Genomic DNA, 19,146 nt, shown 5'->3' with positions numbered 1-19,146 from the left:
ATGTGACCCCCCCAACTAGTGAAGTCTAAGGATGTGACCCCCTTAGATATCACGGGTTCATGCTGTGATCTGTAGTCTTTCACTAGTTGGGGGGGGGGGGGGTGTAACACATCCTAAGCTCTGAGGGGTTCATACTGGGACCTATATAGGGGGAGTCACATCCTCAAAAGTGAAGGACTACAAGTCCCAGCACGAACCCCTGAGATCTAAGGATGAACCCCTGAGATCTAAGGATGTGATCCCCCTGACTAGTGAAGAACTACAAATCCCAGCACGAACCCCTGAGATCTAAGGATGTGACCCCCTTAGATCTCACGAGTTCATACTGTGTCCTGTAGTCCTTCACTAGTTGGGGCGCGGGGGGGGGGGGCGGTTTGGGAGTTGTGACACATCCTGAGCTCTGAGGGGTTCATGCTGGGACCCCAAAATGCATGGAAATTAGGTTATATGGTTTTCAATGGCATAGTTCACACCAGTGCATTCCAGTTCCAGAAAAAAAAAAGAAAAAAAAGTAGAACCTGCTGCATTTTTTCTGCACTGGACTGTACTGGAACGTCGCAAAATGCCTCAAAAGCTCACTGGGATGCACCGGAATGCACCTAAACACACCAAAAATGCACTGGAACACACATGTACTTATTTAAGGTTAAGGACCAGTTTACACCATAGAAACGCAGTGCAGATGTGTTCCAGGTGCCTTTCTGCATGCGCATTTTTAATGTGTATGTAATGCATTTTTTATGCGTTTTTGTGCTTTTTTTTTATGCAGTCCAGTGCATTTTTGGTGCTTTTTTTTAATGCAGTCCAGTGCATTTTTGGTGCTTTTATTTAATGCAGTCCAGTGCATTTTTTACCAGCCATAAGAAAAAAGAGGGGGGAAAAATGCACTGTGCTGCATCACAAACGCACCAAAAACGCACTGGAATGCATCAAAAACTGATCAAAACATGCATGCAGAAAAGCATCTGGAAAGCATCCGGAATGCGTTGGTGGTGTGAACTGGCCCTGAAGGGAAACATTTGTCTTGCGATTTTCTTGCAGAGTTTCAGTGTGAAAGGGGCCTTAAGCCTCGTACACACGATCGGATTTTCCGATGGGAATTGTATGATGAGAGGCTGTTGGCGGAAAATCTGACCATGTGTACGCTCCATCGGACAATTGTTGTAGGATTTTCAGCGGACAAATGTTGGATCGCAGGTTTTTAAATTTTCCGCAGACAAATGTTTGTCGTCGGACATTCCAAGCATGTGTACACAAGTCCGTCAGACTGAAGTCCAAAGTACAAGCCAGAAGAGGTCGGTCTTGTAAAGTAGCGTTCGTAATGGAGAATTAACATTGGTGACGCGGCAAATTATGAAGTCTCGAAATGCAGCGCACAATTCTCTTCTTCTTTAATGGGATAATAATGAAGCTGCTTTGCTGGTGATACTGATGGAGTTATTGCAAACAAATTTTCAAAGGCTTTTTTTTTCTAATGTTATCAAGAATATATTATTATGCTTTTTTTGGGGGGGGCAAGTTACCACAACACCATTATCCCATAGTTTTTAAGATCAAAGATACAACTATGTTGGCACCCCTTGTCAATTTTACATTGTATTTTTTTTTTTAAATGTAACTGCCTACTCCCAAACTGTCATTTGAAGTAAAACACACAGCCAAGTATTATTCTACACAATTTTTTTATTGTGAAAAAAAGGAAACAAATAAAATTGGACATGCTATCTGCCAATAGAACTTAACCAAAAAGTGCATCTATGCCTCCAAAAATATAGAAAATATACCAAATAAATCATTATTTAACCAAAAAAATAAAATAAAAGCCTCATGCATGTGTCCTGCTTCTTAATATAGGGGGTCAACATTGGCAAGAGTTGTGAAAACAAGGGTCCATCATTCGGAGATAATTCAAAAAATCATCAGGATTATTCTCCTGGAGCTCCCACAGCAAAGACATATGACATAATTGGTCACGATTAAAGCGGGAGTCCACCGGGACTCCGCGTTTTTTTTTTTTTAAAAGCCAGCAGCTACAAATACTGCAGCTGCTGACTTTTAAAATAGTGACACTTACCTGTCCACCGCGCCCGCGATGTCGGCACCCGAAGCCGATCTGTAGATCGTATGTCGGGTGCTGCCGCCGCCATCTTGGGTATGGGAATCAGGTAATGGAGCCTTTCGGCTTCATTTCCCGGTTCCCTACTGCGCATGCGAATCGGTCCCCGCTGCCTCTGGGATCTGTGTGTTTCCCAGCAGGCAGCGGGGCACTTGCAGAAAGGGGCGGGCACTTGCGGAAAGGGGCGTAATATACGCCCCTTTCCGCAGAGAGCTATCCCGGAAGTGGGTGCAGAATACCTGTACTGTACAGGTATCTGCACCCCCCTCCCCCCTGAAAGGTGCCAATTGTGGCGCCGGAGGGGGGGGGGGGTTCCGATGAGCGGAGGTCCACTTTAGGGTGGACCTCCGCTTTAATAAAATAACCAATTTTGGTCCAAGAACTCCTCCTCTTCCTGTGGTCCTAGACTGGACTTGGGTCAAAGCAATAACTCCAAGGCCAATAATAAATAACACGTTATCTCCTCCGATTCTGCAACATGGCTGGTTGACGAATGGCCAATCAGAAACTAACTAAAAAGCGTGAAACAAAAGTGCGAAATGAAAAGCGCAAATCAACACTCACCAAACTTCTACTAACAAGAAATTAGCAGAAGGAGCCCAAAGGGTGGCGCTAAAGAGCTGAAAAACCAAAAAGTACGTCACCACGTTCGTGTTTGTTGGCTGACAATTCCTTGCTGTTATTATGCAAGACAAAATCCAGGCACAAGCCTTCAGACAAAAGTCTGAGGTTTTGTCTGCGGAAAATCCGATCGTGTGTACGAGGCTTAATGCCGCCAGCAAAAGTCCGATGTGAGCTTTTGAATAGAAATTCCGACCGTGTGTATGCTCCATCGGACTTTTGCTGGCAAAATTTCCGCCAGCAAAAGACTGAGAGCAGGTTCTCTATTTTTCCGATGGAAAAAGTTCAGATCGGAAATTCCGATCGTCTGTAGCAATTCCGACGCGCAAAATTCCCACGCAGGCTCGGAAACAATTTGACGCATGCTCGGAAGCATTGAACTTCATTTTCTCGGCTCGTCGTAGTGTTGTACGTCACCGCGTTCTTGGCGGTCGAAAGTTCAGAGAACCTTTGTTTGACCGTGTGTATGCAAGGCAAGTATTAAGCCAAGTTTAGTTTGCCCGTTTTTTTTTTTACATTTTATGTCTGAGTATAGATCTAGGTTTGTTTCCACTTACAGTTGACTGACAGTATAAAGTGCTTTATTTACTGCTGAATCATATTAGTCCCTGGCCTCCAAGGGCTTACAGTCTAAGATCCTTATCTCCCAAGCATACACAAGGGCCAAGTTAGACAAGAGCCAATTAACCTACCAGCGTATCCCTGGTGTGAGGGAAGAAATCCATGCAAGCACCCAGAGGAAACCTGCACAAGCACAGGGAGAACCCTATCCATATACACTCACCTGCCACTTTATTAGGTAAACCTGTTCAAATGCTTGGTAATTCTTGGTAATAATTGCTAATCCAGCCAATCACGTAACAGCAATTCAACGCATTTAGGGATCTAGACGTGGTGAAGACGACTTTCTGAGGTTCAAACTGAGCATCAGAATGCAGAAGAAGGGGGATTTAAGTGACTTTAAACATGGCATGGTTGTTGGTGCCAGATGGGCTGGTCTGAGTTAGGGATGGCCCGAACACTCCCTGGTTCAGTTCACACCAGAACACCTCAAAAAGTTCTAGCGAAACCTATTAAAGTCTATGGGACACGAAAGGGAAAAATCAAAAGTCCTAATTTTAAAAGCTTATATGCAAGTTATTGCCATAAAAATTGTATGGGGACCCGGGTACTGCCCCAGGGGACATGTATTCATGCAAAAGAAAAAGTTTTAAAAAAGATTGATTTTATCAGGAGCAGTGATTTTAATAATGCTTAAAGTGAAACAATATTATTCCTTTAAATATTGTGCTTGGGGGGGGGGGTCCCCTTAGTCAGTCTGTAAAGCGGTGCATCTCTGTGATGTGTAGAATAGTGCAGCAGCAATAATGACATTTCTAAAGGAAAAAATGTCATGTAAACTTGCTCGCGGCTGTAATGTATTTCCGGCTCCTGGCAAAATAAATGAAAATTCAAGGGAAAAAAACGGCGTAGGGGACCCCCCTCAGTTCATACCAGGCCCTTCAGTCTGGTATAAATTTTAAGGGGAACTCCAAAATGTAAGAAAATTTGGATTGGGGTCCCCCCAAAATCCACACAAGACCCTTATCCGAGCATGCAGCCTGGAGTGTCAGGATGGGGGGGAGGGCAAGCGGCCTGGTATGGTTCAGAAGAGGGGAGGGTGCTCACTTGTCCCCTCCCTTTACTGGCCTGTCAGGCTGCATGCTCGGATAAGGGTCTGGTATGGATTTTGGGGGCGACCCCACACCATTTTTTTGTAAATTTTGGAGTGGAGTTCCCCCTAAAATGCATGCCAGACTCAAAGGGCCTGGTATGGATTTTGGGGGGGACCCCACGGCACTTTTTTCTTAATTCTGTCATTTGATTCCTCTTAACCACTTCAATACACTGTATTATAAACTCTTCACTGCAGTATATACTCTGCACTGCACTATATACCCTGCACTGAATTGTATACTCTGCACTGCACTATATACCCTGCACCGTATTATATACTCTGCACTGCACTATATACCCTGCACCGTATTATATACTCTGCACTGCACTATATACCCTGCACTGTATTATATACTCTGCACTGCACTATATACCCTGCACTGTATTATATACTCTGCACTGCACTATATACCCTGCACTGTATTATATATACTACACTGACTGCACTATATATTATCCACTGTACTATATATACTACACTGCACTATATACTCTCAACTGTGTTATATATACTACAGGGACTGCGCTATATACTCTGAACTGTAATATATATATATATATATATATATATATATATATATATATATATATTACACTAACTGCACTATATATGCAGCAGCCTTATATAGTGTGGGGCATGGACCTAGCCCCTGAGCCATGATTGGCCAAAGGCACCCTGCCTTTGGCCAATCATGGCTCTCACAGCACATTGCGCTGTGATTGGCCAAAGCATGCAGCTCCGGTGCATGCTTTGGCCAATCAGCAGCTGTCAATGCATTGTGATCTTGCAGTGCATTATAGGACGCTCCGTGGCGGGCGAACTTGCCCGCGAGTGCCCCATATGTTCTAAGAACAAATGAACAGCTGATGTTTGAGTTGAACTTATGTTCCATTCGAAAATCGGGACCATCCCTGGTCTGAGTATTTCAAAAACTGCTGATCTACTGGGATTTTTATGCACAACCATAAACACAGAGGTTACTATGCTCACTGTGTCCAATTCAAAAAGGCAGGGGCCGTTAAATGACTGGTTCCTTCCTCTGCCCTCCATCCTGACAGATCCCCATAGCTGGCAGGAGAGGAGAGGAGGGGACCGGCTGATGGGGACAAGGGTGGGGCGGAGGAAGAGGACAGGGAGCTGGAGAAGAAGGGGAGGTGAAGGACACGGAGGGGAGCTGTAGAAGAATGGGGTAGAAGGACACAGAGGGGAGCTGTAGAAGAACGGGGTAGAAGGACACCGAGGGGGGCTGGGGGAGGAGGATACCTGGAACAGCCGGGGATGATTGGTGAGCAGGAGGGACAGCTGAGATCACCAATCTCCCTGTATGGCTTTTTAGCCGACAGCCGCGGGAGTTAGAGAACGAGAAGCGGCTGTCAGCTATACAGGGAGATCGGTGTTCACAGCTGTCCCTCCTGCTGCACTGGTCATCACCCACTGTGAACCAGGGGACCATCCAGGATCAGCCCCACAGCTGGGATATCATACCGCAGCACTTGCGGGTGTCTGGGAGCCGCCCCCAAAATGTGGGAGGCTCCCTCAGCTCACGGTCATTATGGACCAAAATCTCTGAGGAACGTTTCCAACACCTCGTTGAATCTATGCCATGAAGAATTAAAGCAATTCTGAAGGCAAAGGGGCTCGACCCGGTATTAGCAAGGCGTACCAAATAGAGTGCCCGGTGAGTGTAGGGTTCAAGCCAAGATTTAAACCAAGGAACCCAGTGCTGCAAGGCATAATGGCTAACCACCAAAGCCAATGTGATACCCTTGACGTTTGATTGGTCAACTAAGGAGCGGGGCTGAAAAAGTGTTTCATGGAGAAAATGCTGCCCTGGGCACACTTCAGTGCTGCTCATACAAGCAATTGGTATTTGGTCACCTGGTAAAGGGCAGGATCAGTTTGGGGACTGATCGCTGGATCTGACACCTAGGCTTCTGCATAAGTGACCAGCAAAATGAAGGACTCGGAAGCAGCATTTTCACAAGACCCTTCCCTTTGTTAAGTTGAACCTGTCGCAATTGTTGAAAGATAAAAAGAAGCAGATCTCTTGCTGTCTGCATCGCTGAACTCCACAAAGCTGAAGAGACAATCACACTGAAAAATATTCTACATCTGACACTTTCAGGGAACCAGGGCCGGTGCTACCACTAGGCAAACTAGGCAGCCGCCTAGGGTGCGCTGCTGCCTAGGGCGCCTTGCCACTGGTGTTCCTACTTATTTCTCTCTGCAGCAAGCAACTAAGTCTCAACATCAGCAGGCAGCCGCAGTTTCATTCGCACACAGTGTCAAAGGCGCAGAGGTGGAGGACTGTGTCTGTGTCTTGACTCCCGAACTAATGGAAGCAAGAAAACATTTATTGATGGGCGCTGGTAGGCTACATTGATGGGCACTAGTAGGCTGCATTGATGGACGCTGGTAAGGCTGCATTGATGGGCGCTGGTGAAGCGGCATTGATGGGCGCTGGTAGCAGGGCCGTCTTTAAGGCAGGGCAAAAGGGCCCTGGGCCCTGTCATTGTTGTGGGGCCCAAAACAGCTGCCTCATACTTGCCAACTATCCAGGTTTAAATTCCCTTGCCCCTTGAAGTTTTAGTCCTGTGCTGTGTGCCAATATCTCAGTGTGCAGTGCTGGTACTAATGCTGCCCAGCTCTGCCCTATTGTTGTGTGTAGGTGACTCACCTGCAGATCCTATGTTTACATGTAAATAACCGACATTCGTATGTAAATAGCGGCGACAATACTAAGTAAATAGCTGCAGCCGGGGGCATTGGTATGCAAATAAAGGTAGCATTCCTATGTATATCATGCTCCCCTGATGTAACTGCTGGCAACCAATCTCAATTGCTGCCTGATCTGATACAGAAAACTGATTTTAAGCCTAGCTGCTATTTATTGTATGTCTCAGAGCAGGTGGAGAGGGAAATTGCATGGGGGGGCCCTAAGAATTTTTTTGCCCAGGGTCCCATTTATACTAAAGACGGCCCTGGCTGGTAGGCTGCATTGATGGGCGCTGGTGAGGCTGCATTGATGGGTGCTGGTAGTAGGGTTGCCACCTTTTCTTCAAGTCAAACCCGAACACTTTAGTGGCGCACAGCAATGTTTTTTATACTATAAACTATACATATATTTTGCTATTAAATAACATTTTTAATCATACGAAGTTAATAACAAGAGTCCCCCTTTACATCAGAGTCCACAGAGTTCCCCTTTTACATCTGAACTCGCAGAGTTCCCTTTCACTGTAAGGGGGGAATCTGCAGACTCTGATTTAAGGAGGAACTCTGGGGACTCTGACATAAGAAATGTTCTGGGAATCCTGATTTAAGGGGGAACACTGAGAACTCTGATGTACGGAGCAGACTGATGTAAGGGGGAACACTGTAGGCTTCTGTTGTAAAGGGGAACTCTGATGTAAGGGGTGCTCTGAGAACCCTGATTTACCTTACCTCACTCAGAGGCAGGAGAGAGACTTCAGTCACAGACAGGGATGGATGGTGAACTCACTCGCCCCTTGGCAGTCAGCACCTCTCAGCCAGATGTATCTGAGGCTGCTGGACTTCAAATTTCCAGCCCCAACTTTCCTTTTCTGAGGCAGGGTGCCAGGGATTAGAGTGTGGGCAGACAGAGAGGGGTAGGGGTGGGGGGGGAAGAGGTGCAGATCGAGCCCTTTCTCCTCTCCTGTCTGTGTGTTTGGGGGGGGGGGGGATTTCTTAGTGCTGGCTTTGGGCAGTGTGAAAGAGTATAACAGACACTCTAAGTTTAGACAACTGCAGCCAGCAACCCTGCTTGGAAGCCATAGTCCAGTCTAAATAATGTGTCCGGGTTTCAGGTAGTCTGAAACCTGGACACATGATTCCAAACCCGAACTGTCCGGGTGAATCCTGGACAGGTGGCAACCCTAGCTGGTAGGCTCCATTGATGAGCAAAGGTAGGCTGCATTAATGGGTGCTGGTAGGGTGCATTGATGGGCGATGGTGAGGCTGCATTGATGGGCGCTGATGAGGCTGCATTGATGGGCACTGGTAGGCTGCATTGATGAGCGCTGGTAGGCTGCATTGATGGGCACTGGTAGGCTGCATTGATGAGCGCTGGTAGGCTGCATTGATGGGCCCTGGTGAGGCTGCATTTGATAGGCACTTCATTAAAAAGGTAAGGCATATATGGGCAGAGCAAAGGGGGTGGAGCCAAGGGGGGGAGGTGGCAAAATTAGGTTTCGCCTAGGGTGTCAAAAATCCTTGCACCAGCCCTGCAGAGAACACAACAAGAAGTGAAAGGAAAACACCCCAAAGCATGAGGAATTCCTATCTTACACGGTTGTCATGAGAACATATGCCTTCATTGGAAGATTGCCCCTCATCTCTTTCTTTTATGACAACTCTAAAATTTTGGATTGCCAAAATTTTGCCTCTTGCCTTCTGTCGTGGTGATATTAGTGACCAGGATGAATCAAGGGGTGAATCTCCCCAGCAGGGACACAGACAGAAATGAAAGCTTACCTATAGTCCAATGGGAGTATCAAACAAATGTCCAAGAGCCCAAGGTTTTTACTGTTCAATATTTTTATTGAAGTTTTACAATACAATAATGACAATGACAATCCATACAATAAAATTCCCTCTTGCTGGCCAAGCTAGCCAGGAAAGGAAAATACATTGAAACAAAAGAGACACCGCAAGCATGGAGATCACTTACATGTCTCCAAATGTAGTTCTATAGTCACATTTTATACCTGCCCATTTTGTAACTTAGGAATTATAACTTGCAAGGAGGGGACTATAACCAGTGGCATAATGGAACAAGAACAAAAGTAAACATTATATTGCAGGATATGATGGTCCCCAAAAACGGGCAACGATAGGCATGTATGTGTTGAGTAATGCCGCGTACACACGTAGCGGACTATCCTGCGGACTTAGTACGGCGGACTTCCCGCCGGACTGTCTGCCGTACTTTCCGAACAGGCTACTTGCCCACACACGGCACTTTTTCAGCGGACTAATACGGCGTACTAAGTCCGCCGGACTATCTGCCGTACTTTTGAAATGAACGGACTCGCCCACACACGCGGAGGAAAGTCCGCTCATTTTGAGCGCATCTCCAGGTAGGCGGAGCCCGTGAAGGAGGCCTCGCTGGCCCCGCCACCTGGTATGGACTTAAAGGGGAACCTCAATGGCGAAAAAATCGGCGTGGGGGTCGCCCCCAGGTCCACATCAGCCGTACCAGGCCACGTGCCCTCAACATGGGGGGTGCCTTGGGGAAGGCGGGAGCCGCGCGCCCCCCCACCCCAAAGCACCTTGTCCCCATGTTGATGAGGACAAGAGCCTCTTCCCGACAACCCTGGCAGTTGGTTGTCGGGGTCTGCGGGCGGGGGGCTTATCGGAATCCGGGATCCCCCTTTAATAAGGGGGCCCCGGGATACTGGCCCCCCACCCTATGTGAATGAGTATGGGGTACAATGTACCCCTACCCATTCACCTGTGAAAAAAAGTACAAAAAAAAACACAACACAGGGTTAAAATAGTTTATTGCACAGCTCCGGGGGTCTTCCGTCTTCGGGGGTCTTCTCGCCGGACTCCTCCGCTATCTTCTGCTAGCTCTTTTACTAGCGGAGGAGCCCGGCATTCTTCTTCGCCGCCGCCCTCTTCTTCCGACTTCGGGGGTCTTGTCCCCCTCTTCGGTTCTTCTTGCGGGGCCACCGCGCCTTCTTCTAGCTCTTTTACAGGCGGTGCCCCGGTCTTCTGCTCGGACAAGGGTCTGATGTGGACCTGGGGGGGACCCCCACACCGATTTTTTCGGCGTTGGGGTTCCCCTTTAAGTCCATACCAGGTGGCGGGGCCAGCGAGGCCTCCTTTGCGGGTCCCGCCTACCTGGAGACACGCTCAAAATGTGCGGACTTTTCTCCGGGCGGGAAAAGTCCATTAATTTCAAAAGTACGGCGGACTGGCATACGCATGGCCGGATTGTCCGCCAAAATGCAAGTCCGGCGGGAAGATTGGAGTGCAAAAATACTTTCTAAGTCCGCCGTACTTTTGGGTAAAAAAAGTCCGCCGGAGGCTACACACGGGGGGATTGTCCGGCGGACTTGAGTTTGCCGGACTTTTCCACCCGATTGTTTGATCGTGTGTATGCGGCATAACATAAAGTGGACTCCTTCTGGTGTCTATGGTTATTCTGACCGGGGAAAGATGAAGAATTCTGTCCCCTCACGTCCGTTACTTAGGTTGATGTGTTACCCAGGTATATCACTGCAGGTATTGATCTACATGAGAAAAATTCAGCAGGGATGACTCCTTAAAGAGGAAGTAAACCCTGATGAGTTTACTTCCTCTTTCATTCCCTGCAAAGGCAAAGCATAATGGACTACTATGCATCGCATTGTAGTCCATTATGTGTTACTTACCTGACACAGGAGCCGGCGAAGTCGCCGCTGTCCCCTGTAGTCCGCGGCATCCATCTTGTTGGTGGGGTCTCGCAGCTCCGCCGCTGCCATTCTGCGAAGCCGCGATGACGTCACTCCCGCGCATTACCGTGAGTGTTTGACCAAAAGTGCTTATCTGTTCCCTGCATTGGGTTATCAAGCATATATATGAGGTCGATCCGTAAAGTGCCTACTGAATAGTTTACACCCTGTCAAGCTAGTATCTGTTGATAGATATCAAGAGAGAGAGAGAAGAGAAATAGTGGGGGAAGCAAGAGAGGGTAGTGGGATAGGATGCAGGATATAGGAGTGTGGTCTCGCTGGGAAATCCTTTATGTTTGTAGGTGACCAGGGTAAAGCGGGATCTTGATGTATGTGGCCCATGGTTCCCAGATCCCCTCAAAGCGCTGTACCGTGTCCTGCAGTTTTGCCACTGTTTGTTCCTATGTCATGATCCACAACATTTTTAGTTTGGCAGCCAAGATTGACGCAGTTGGAGTTTTCCAGGCTTTCGCTAATATGATCTTGGCTCCCAAACACATAAAGAAAATGAGTTGTGGTCTTAGAAGTGTTGTGCAATCTGCGGTTTAGTAGGATGTGGGGTCTTGAAGAATGTCGTTCCCAGTGACCTTTCACAGAAGGTGAAGAAACTTGTTCCAGTAGCTTTGTATGGGGGGGGGGGGCACATCCACCATATATGAAGCATTGTGGAGCCCAAGGTTTTTAACGATAAAATTGATTCAAAGCAGAAAAATCCAGTTTCAGGAGCTAAGCAAAATTTCCCTTCATCAATGAGTGTGTTTGGCGCCTGAAACTTGTTTGTTTTACTAATTCTGTCTACTCTGTGCTGGAACAGGTAGCCCTTCTGGTAGTCGGATATGCACTTTGCCAGAACAGGCAACTCCTCTGGTAGCTGGGTGTATTCTGTGCTGCAACAGGTAGCCCTTCTGATAGTTTGGTATACTCTTTTGTGGAATAGACAACCCCCCTAGAAATTGGATATACTCTGTGCTTGATCACGTAGCCCCTTTAGGGTGTCTGTGAGTTTTATTATACTAGCCATGATTAAGGCCTGGATGGTCAAAAGACATTGGATTTTTATGGCTGTATTCCACCTTGTTTAATGAAGAACATTTTGTGATGGAAGAGGTAGCCCCTCTGGTAGTTGGAGTTATTTTGTGATGGAACAAGTAGGCCCTCTCGTGGTTGGAAATACTTAGTTGGAAATATTTTGTGATAGAACAGGTAGCCCCTCTCGTAGTTGGAAATACTTTGTGATGGAACAGGTAGCCCCTCTCGTAGTTGGAAATACTTTGTGAAGGAACAGGTAGCCCCTTTTGTAGTTTGAAATACTTTGTGATGGAACGGGTAGCCCCTTTGGTAGTTTGAAATACTTTGTGATGGAACAGGTAGCCCTTCTGGTAGTTGGAATTACTTTGTGATGGAACAGGTAGCCCCTCTCATAGTTGGAAATACTTTGTTGGAAATATTTTGTAATGGAACAGGTAGCCCCTCTGGTAGTTGGAAATACTTTGTGATGGAACAGGTAGCCCCTCTCATAGTTGGAAATACTTTGTTGGAAATATTTTGTAATGGAACAGGTAGCCCCTCTCATAGTTGGAAATACTTTGTGATGGAACAGGTAGCCCCTCTCATAGTTGGAAATACTTTGTGATGGAACAGGTAGCCCCTCTCATAGTTGGAAATACTTAGTTGGAAATATTTTGTGATAGAACAGGTAGCCCCTCTCGTAGTTGGAAATACTTTGTGAAGGAACAGGTAGCCCCTTTGGTAGTTTGAAATACTTTGTGATGGAACAGGTAGCCCTTCTGGTAGTTGGAATTACTTTGTGATGGAACAGGTAGCCCCTCTCATAGTTGGAAATACATTGTTGGAAATATTTTGTAATGGAACAGGTAGCCCCTCTGGTAGTTGGAAATACTTTGTGATGGAACAGGTAGCCCCTCTGGTAGTTGGAAATACTTTGTGATGGAACAGGTAGCCCCTCTCATAGTTGGAAATACTTTGTGATGGAACAGGTAGCCCCTCTCATAGTTGGAAATACTTTGTGATGGAACAGGTAGCCCCTCTCATAGTTGGAAATACTTTGTGATGGAACAGGTAGCCCCTCTCATAGTTGGAAATACTTAGTTGGAAATATTTTGTGATAGAACAGGTAGCCCCTCTCGTACTTGGAAATATCTTGTGAAGGAACAGGTAGCCCCTTTGGTAGTTGGATGTACTCTGTGCTGGAACAGGTATCCCCTCTGGAAGATAGATGTACTCTGCACTGGAATAGGTAACCTCCACAGGGGCTGGATATACTCTACTCTGAACAGGTAGCCCCTTTAGGCATTGGGTGTATTCTGTGCCTTCATCAGGGAGTGTGTGTTTGGTGCCGATACAAGGTTTTTTTTTTTCTGCTATTAATCATTTTATCATTAAAAACCTTGGACACTTGGGCATTTGTCTGGTGCTCTCATTGGACTTTATATATGTGGATTCTCAACTCTGGGTTCTTTAAAGGGTGTCCCCGTTTTGTGAAGTGCTGCCAAACAGTAACAATTTCAGCTACCCTTAGAAAAAAAAAAACGTTCTTGTGTTTAGAAATTAAAAACTTGGTAGACAATCTAACCCTTTTCCATTCTATCCAAAATCTAAAAGAAATTCTACATACGCTTTAAAAGTAAAAAACAGCCAAGCGCTGAACTGGTTGGATACTATATGACAATATTATTTTTTATATTTTTTTTGTAATTCCTTTATTTAACAAAAAGTTGAATTTTCAAAAAGTTGCTTTTTCAAATGTGCAAAAATTGTGCATAACAAGGTCACATGAATAGACAGACATGCAAAATCAGTGGCAATACTATAAAGTCTGCACCGTATCAATGAGCACCGAAGAAATGACAATCTGCAAATCAACCATCTACTGACAAAAAACATGAAAGTCTCAGAAAGAAGTGGCAGGCGAGAGTCTCCAACACATACAGATGAAGTGCAGCAACTACGTTCAATAGGAAAAAAAGACAATATGAAATAGTTGATTAACCTGACATATAGTTTTTTTTATACCTGAGCTTAAAAACCAGGAAAGAACAAAAATATTAACTAAGGCAAATAAAAATGTGTGTATATCTATCTATCTATCTATCTATCTATCTATATATATATATATATATATATATATATATATATATATATATATATATATATATATATATATATATACATATATGTATCTTTATATCTATCTATCTATCTATGTATCTATCTATCTATCTATCTATCTATCTATCTATCTATCTATCTTTATATATATCTATATATATAGATATATATAAATATACAGTATATTATACATATATAGGGCTCCCTCTGCGCTAGCCCCTTTTATAGCAGGGCATGCTGTGATTTTAGATGCAGGACCCAAAGTTTCATTCCTCTGTTATACACTGATGTGGAATGCTGGGTCTTGTAGTTCTCTAACAAATGGAAAGCAGTCATGTTACATACAACTTCATTCTGCTATGGTTGCTAGAAAATGCTGGGACTTGTAGTTCCCCAACAGTCAGAGGAGCCACAAGCCATCTGCCTCTAATCTCCTCTCCATTTCCTCTCCTCCCTTGTCTCGCTGCTCTTCTGCCTTCCCGTCTACACTCTCCCCTCCACCCCCAATTTGAAAGGATGTTATCAATAACTGCTAGATGGATAAGGCGTGACGAGTCTCAGAACAATCCCCTGTCTGCTGAACTTTAATTAACAGTTACTTAATTAGTTCGAGACCATTTAGAGTAAAATGTTTTGATTAGGAATCTGCATGTGGCCCCCCTCTTTGATGAATGGGAGCGGGTGTCCGCCTCTCCCGCTGTTCCTAATAGATAATAAACCCAAATCCATCAGGCGCTCATAGAGACGTGTCGGGGGACAAATTCGCCACGATACCCCATCAATCCCTGCTGACGGCCCTAAACAAACAGCCCCCCTCGAAAAAGCCACAAACAAACAAACACAACACATGCTTAACAAAGACAAGTTTGTAGACTGAAAAGACCCTAAATTAAAGAGAGCCTGTCGAGGATGGCTGTTTTCTGCCATGGCTGAGGATCCCAACCAACCACTTCTGAAATTGGGGCTAGTTCTTGGGGCAGATACATTATTGCAAGTAATGCTATACTATGCAGTGGAACAGGTAGCACCTTTGGGAGATTGGTGTACTATGTGCTGGGACAGGTACCACCTCAGGCATTGGGTATACTCAGTCTTGGAACAGGCCACCTGTGGTGCACTCTGCGCTGGAGCAGTTGGCACCTCTGGGAGTCGGGTGTACTCTGCTCTGGGACAGCTAACCCTTTTGGGAGTCAGATATATTTTGTTCCGTAGCAGGTAGCCCCACTTAGGTGTTGGGTGTACTGTCTGCTAGAACAGTTAGCCCAATTATACTTTGGGTGTACTGTGTGCTGGAACAGTTAGTCCCTCTGCTAGTGGGTAATACTTTGCACTGGAACAAGTAGCCATTCTAGAGGTTGGGTGTACTCTGTACTGGAACAGGTAGCCCCTCTGGTAGTCAGGTATAATCTGCACTAGACTAGGTAGCCGTTATATGTACTCTGCACTGGAACAGGCAGCCCTTCTGGTAGTCAGTTATACTCTCCACAGAAACAGGTAATCTTTGGGTGTACTCTGTGGTGGAACAGGTAGACCCTCTAGTTGTTGTGTAGGCTTTGTGCTGGAATAGGCAGCCCCTCTGATAGTGGCATATACTTTGTGCAAGAACAGGTAGCCACTCCTGTAGCTGGATATACTTTCTGATGGAACAGGTAGCCATTGGGTGTACTCTGTGGTGGAACAGGTAGCCTTTCCCCCAGGAGTCAGGTATATACTGTGGTGGAACAGGTACCCCCAATGTGAGGTAGAGGATCTAACCCTTCTCCATTCTGCAACATGGAGCTGGATATACTCAAGCCCCTGAAATGCATCAGTTGTTTTTTTATGATCATTTTATGAACATGAAAGAGATGTTGGACTCTTTTTCCCTTTGATTTGGTGGTGTATGTACATGCTTTAAGTCACATTCTGGGTATTCACTAAAATGGAGTCTGGTTTCATGTAAGCCTTACCAAATCAAACCATCTCATCAAATGATTACGACCTGTCCAATTGTTTGAATGAATAAGTGTCGAAGTTCCAGCAGTTCTTGGACATATGTATTGTTTTAACTTATTAGCAGTCTTAAACACTCTCAACATGGCAGTAGTCACAAAAACAGTCTCTTTTGTCATGTGACAGTTCCATTTAACATGGCAGCTTTTTTGCAAAATTGAAATGTGATATTGGTAAAAGTGGGTTTTGAGCAAGGTTAAAGGATCAACGAGTTTGAAAATGACTTATAGTGTATGGGTTGGGTGTCCAATCTATATTGACTTATAGGTTATGGGGTATGGGTTGGGTGACTGGACTACAGTGACTTCTAAGTTATGGGGGTATAGACTGGGTGCATGATCTTCAGTGACTTATGGGTTATGGGGTATGGGTTGGGTGCCTGGTATACAGTGATTTATAGGTTATGGGGTATGGGTTGGGGGCCCAATCTACTGTGGCTTATAGGTTATAGGGTATAGGTTGGGTGCCCAAAATACAGTGATTTATAGGTTATGGGATATGAGTTGGGTGCCCAGTCTACAGGGATATATAGGTTATGGGTATGGGTTGGGTGCTTGGTCTACAGTTATTTATAGGTTATGGGGTATGGTTTGGGTGCCCAGTCTACAGTGATATATAGGTTATGGGTATGGGTTGGGTGCCTGGTCTACAGTGATTTAAAGGTTATGGGGCATGGGTTGGGTGCCTGGTCTACAGTGATTTATAGGTTATGGGGTATGGGTTGGTTGCTTGGTCTACAGTAACTTATAAGTTTTAGGGAATGGGTTAGGTGCCCAGTCTACAGAAACAGACCTCAGCAGTGTATGCCAGCCAAGTTAAAACAGGCAGCCTGACGTGATGAATTGTAGCTACACAAGTGAGATTTACATTAGCAATTAAAAGGAAGTTTTAGCAGATCGGACAAGCTCCGCGTACACCCTCCATTACTCCCCACAGTGAGGGGGATTAACTCCTCCACTCAGGCTGTTGCAAAGCATTGTGGAGCCTTAGGGAGGCTCAATTAACTCCAACATAATGGTTGCCGCAGAGGTCTCGCCTACTGCAAATAGATGCATCCAGTGCCAATGAGTTAAATGGTCTGTTTCTTTACTCATTAACTGCTTTAACTACAAACGACTGTAATTGTGACATCATAAAACACACATCACAAAGCAGAACACACGCAAACACTCACATAATAATGCTTAGCCAATAAGGCAGCTTAAAAAGCCAAGTGCAGCAACCCATAACTACCATATGTCAGATTACTATAGTAAACTCAGGTAAGAAATAATGGATGACTGCTTCTTAAGGTTATTGCACTATGCGAACTACATTTGTTTCATATTAGCCTTTCTCAACCAGGGCTCTGTGGGATCCTGAGGTTTCTCCAGAGGTTGTCAGGGGTTCCATGAGAAGAGATCGACCTCCTTCTATGCTGACCTTCAATGTAAAAGATCACATCTACACTGACCACCACTGCAAGAGGTCCCGTCTGCCCCGGCCACCAATGTAAAGGGTCACTTTTATATTAACCACCAATGTAAGGTGCCATGTGTACATCGACCGCCAATGTAAGGGGTCACGTCTACAATGACTACCAATGTAAAGGTAATTTCTACACCAATCACTAAGGTAAGGGCCCATTCCTACACTGACCAGCAATGTGAAGGGTCATGTCTACACTGACCATCAATGTAACGGGTCATGTCTACACCCACCACTAATATACAGGGCAACAGCTACACTGACCACCAATATAAGGGTTCACTTCTACACCAACCACCAACATGAAGGATCATGTCTACACTGACCACTATTGTAACCGGTCATGTCTACACCGACCTTCAATGTAAGAGGTCACGTCTACAATGACAACCAATGAAAATGATCATTTGTATACACCAATGTAAGGGCCCATTTCTACACTGACCTCTAATGTAAGGGTTCACGTGTACACTGACCATCAATGTGAAGAATCACGTCTACTTTGACCATCAATGTAATGGGTCATGTCTACCAATATACAAGGCAACATCTACACTGACCACCAATGTAAAGGGTCCCTTTGATACTGACTATCAATGTAAAGTGTTATGTCTACACCAGCCACAATGTAAAGCGTAATTTCTACACCAACAACCAATGTAAGGGGTCTTGTTTACACTGACCACCATTGTAAAGGGTTACGTTTAGATCGGCCATCAATGTAAGGGGTCACTTCTACCCTGACCATCAATGTAAGGGGTCACTTCTACCCTGACCATCAATGTAAGGGGTCACTTCTACCCTGACCGTTAATGTAAGGGGTCCCTTCTGTCCTGACAATCAACGTAAGGGGTCTCTTCTGCCCTGACCATCAATGTAAGGGGTCACTTCTGCCCTGACCATCAATGTAAGGGGTCACTTCTGCCCTGACCATCAATGTAAGGGGTCATTCTACCCTGACCATCAAAGTAAGGGGTCACTTCTGCCCTGACCATCAATGTAAGGGGTCACTTCTACCCTGACCATCAAAGTAAGGGGTCACTTCTGCCCTGACCATCAATGTAAGGGGTCACTTCTACCCTGACCATCAATTTAAGGGGTCACTTCTACAGGGGATGTGCAGTAAGGGGAGGCAGGTGAGGTGTAGATGTTGCCATTAACCTAAAAAACAAAACACAACAAAAACAAGTAAGCTTCGAAGCTTCGAGGGTCGCAGCTCGGCAACCTGGGGTCAGATTTGGAATTTTGGTGGTAGATAGCCGAAGTCCCAATCCACCATTGGTCAAAATTTGGGGCTTCTGCCACCTATGGTTCCAGAGATACAGAGCTCCTTGTGCAGCCTGTCAGAAGCTACATACAGAGCGGCCAGTTTAAATACAAGCTGGCACACTGTTTTTAGCAGACTGAGAGGATGAGCTCACAGTGCCTCTCCTCACTTCTTTTCAGAGGCACTGAGCTCAATGGACAGCTTGGAGTCTTGGACCAATGGTAAAGTACCATTGGAACAAGCTGTCCAATTAAAATGCTGCCGTAATTTTCAGCCACCTGCTTGACTAAATTTTTTTGAAAATATACTAAATTAACTTAAAGCAGTATTCCAGCCTTAAATTTTTTTTTAAAAGTCAGTAGCTACAAACACTGTAGCT

The sequence above is a fragment of the Lithobates pipiens genome, unplaced genomic scaffold, assembly GCF_037356315.1.
Source record: "Lithobates pipiens isolate NorthernLeopardFrog02 unplaced genomic scaffold, aLitPip1_a1.2 Scaffold_27, whole genome shotgun sequence".
NCBI lineage: Eukaryota > Metazoa > Chordata > Amphibia > Anura > Ranidae > Lithobates > Lithobates pipiens.
This window is presented reverse-complemented; position numbering follows the sequence as displayed.